This window comes from Terrapene carolina, unplaced genomic scaffold (genome assembly GCF_002925995.2).
Source record: "Terrapene carolina triunguis isolate 2854851 unplaced genomic scaffold, T_m_triunguis-2.0 Scaffold194, whole genome shotgun sequence".
Lineage (NCBI taxonomy): Eukaryota > Metazoa > Chordata > Testudines > Emydidae > Terrapene > Terrapene triunguis.
This window is the reverse complement of record NW_020664545.1, coordinates 7,826,290-7,829,321: the sequence shown is the minus strand read 5'-3', so window position 1 is coordinate 7,829,321 and position 3,032 is coordinate 7,826,290. Positions and strand designations below refer to the sequence as shown.

The 3,032-nt window shown below is 55.3% G+C and overlaps 1 protein-coding gene across 1 annotated transcript in view; it reads left to right on the top strand.

Moving 5' to 3' along the window:
- Positions 1-2,665: 2,665 nt before the first annotated feature.
- Positions 2,666-3,032, top strand: part of TNFAIP8L1 (TNF alpha induced protein 8 like 1) — an 18,153-nt gene continuing 17,786 nt past the window's right edge. Inside the window, exon 1 of the mRNA XM_026655003.1 lies at positions 2,666-2,816. The gene's annotated coding sequence lies outside the window, so the exon portion shown is untranslated. The remainder of the gene's footprint in view (positions 2,817-3,032) is intronic.

Here is a 3,032-nt window from a genome sequence, read left to right as displayed (position 1 = left end):
CGAGCTGACCTACCCGAGCTAGCTTTCAAATCTAGCTAGATCAGGTTCCAGAGCAGTGAAGCTGCAGCAGCTAACCGCCGGAGCAAGTCCCCAGGACTCTGGGTGGGCTTGTCCAGCCTTTGCCATGCAGCTGCATTTTCACAGCTCCAGGACCCACGCTAGCTTGGATATGTTGGCTTGGAATGCAAGCACGTCCCGTGACAGAGGGGCTGTGAGCCATTGGTATAGCGGGGGTGCTGTGAGCCATTGAAGCAAACTGTAAACCCTGTATAGAATGGAAACTACTTCAAACCAGGGGGGTCCAGCACCTGTGCCCCATGATTACAGTGTAGACATCCCCTAAGGGTGGGTCATTTAGCTCCAGCCGTAGCAACTCATGCTTTTAGCCCGCTGGCATCATAAAGTGGCCTTAAAGGGGGCAGAAATGGCCCCCTGTGCACAGGGCCTCCTTGGCCAGCGCAGAACTGGCATAAGGACCCTACCCTGCTTCCAGCCCCTGGCATCGGGGAATGGATTGGAGGGATCAGGGTACGGCCAGGTATACTGCATGATGGCTACTGTCTGCATCCCAGGGCCCATAGGTGGCTGTTTGAAATAAAGTGCAAGTTAGAGCACCCAAGTGGTGAGAGCGGGGTGGGGGATGGGCATCAGGACTCCTGGGTCCTATTCCCAGCTCTGGGATAAAATGTATGTGATGTTGCACTCCATATGCTTTATAACAATATGTTTATGAGTGTAAATATGATGTAACTGGAACATGCTTTATGCAAAAGGTCTCTTTTAAGGTATCATTATAAAGCTTATAATCTACTGAGTGTGTTCATCCTATTTGTATGAATGTATCATTCTTGTATCTGAAACTAGGAATATGAGGACCTATTATAATTATGCAAAGTGTGGGCCATTAATGGTGGTTTAGAATCTTGATGGCTCCCATTAACTAGGACAATTAACTGTAGATGTCTGTTTACTTGTAAGCCTTCCTGTATACGTGTGTGCCAGCCAGTGGGCAAGGAAGTCTCACAGGACATGTGACCATGTCACATGATACTGGAATCCATCTTAAATCTGGTGCTTTTCCATTTAGAAGGAGGAGTGGAAACCCAGAGAGAGACAAAGGATTCCCGCTTTGTGCCAAAGCTATAAAAGCGGGTGGAACAGAACAAAGGTGGAGGCCAGTCATGAGAAATCCCCTAGTTACCACCTGAGCTGGAACTAACAAGGATTGTACCGGGGAAAGGACTGGGCCCAGATTAGGAAGGAGTCTAGTCTGTGAAAGAAGCTTATTGGAACATCTCTGAGGGTGAGATTTGATTTGAATTCGTTCCTTAATGTATTAGGCTTAGACTTGCGTGTTTTGTTTTATTTTGCTTGGTAATGTACTTTGTTCTGTCTGTTATTACTTGGAACCACTTAAATCCTACTTTTTATACTTAATTAAATCACTTTTATTAATTGACCCAGAGTAAGTGATTAATACCCGAGGGAGAAAACAGCTGTGCATCTCTCTCTATCAGTGTTATAGAGGGCGAACAATTTATGAGTTTACCCTATAAGCTTTACACAGAGTAAAACGGATTGGGAGCTGGGTGTCTGGGTGCTGGAGACAGGAGTACTTGCTGAGCTGTTTTCAGTTAAATCTGCAGCCTTGGGGACGTGGTTCAGACCCTGGGTCTGTGTTGCAACCAGCTGGCGTGTCTGGCTCAACAAGACAGGGTTCTGAAGTCCCCAACTGGCAGAGAAAACAGGCTCAGAGGTAGTCTCAGCACATCAGGTGACAGTCCCAAGGTGGGTCTCTGTGACTGAACCCGTCCCAGTGTAATCTACTGGTTGGAGATGGCGAGTAACAATTAGGGCTCCTGGGCGTGTCTCCTGCCACTGACTCACGACAAGGCGGGTGACTTTCTGTCTCTCGGTTTCCCCATCTGTGAAACGGGGATAATGACCCTTCTCTCTCCAGCTAATGACTGTTGCCGGGGCCCCATGGAGCCACGGTGCGGCTGAGGGCTGAGCAGGCTCACGGCTGGTAATTACTATTATTATTGCAGCTTGCGCTGCTTCCCGTGGAGGGTGGGAACCGGGATGGGCCGGGGAGCTGCCAAGCGCCTTCGGAGTTGCTGGCGGAAGCAAAACAGGGCAATAAAGCCAGAGGAAAGAGCGAGGGAAAGCTCTGGGAGACAAAAGAGGCCAAGGCCTTGGCAGGGGGACGCTGACCCCGGCTCTCTGGCTGCATCAGCAGACAGGGGTGCAGGCACTATTTGCATAGTGGGGGGGGGCTGAGAGCCACTGAACCAAACTGCGAACCCTATGATGGAAACCACTTGGAGCCAGGGGGTGCGGCTGCGCCCCCAGCTCCAGCACTTAGGTCTGTGGCGCTGATCCAGCTGGGGCAGGGGCCCCCCTTGGTGCCAGCGCCTGGGCAGGGGGCCAAAGAGCCTGTTCGGGGGCAGCTCCCCCCCCACTTCTATCAAACCCCAGCTAGAGCCCGCCCCCGCGCCCGGCCCTCATTGGCTACTTTGTAGCTAGCCCTGCGCTGCCATTGGCTGGCGGCTCCGTCACCCCCCCGCTCCCCCGACTTCTCCTTGAATTTGAAACTTTGGGCTGCGCTGGGCTCGGGTTACACCGCGGGGGGGGCGGGGAGCGGGACCCGGGAGCGCTGCCTGGGGCTCGCCGAGCAGCCGCGGGACCCGGCTGCGCCTGGGGGGCAGAGAGAGCCCGGGGGGCGCGGCAGAGCCTGCGACCGGACCCGCGACCGGACCCTGCTGGCCGGGCAGGGGGACGCGCATCCCCGCCGGGCCGGTGCCCGCAGGAGGCGGGTAAGTGCGGGGCTGCCGCGGGAGGGGCCGGGCTGGAGAACCGAGCCCTGAATAAAGAGCCCCCCTCCGCCCCCCCCCAGGGAATCGACAGGCGCAGCCCCGGGCCACGCGGCGGGAGTCTGGGACATCCCCCCGCCCCACCCCAGCTGAGCATCACTCTCCCGTCTGCCCCCCGGCCAGGGCCTACCACCCCCCAGCTGAGCATCACTCTCCCGT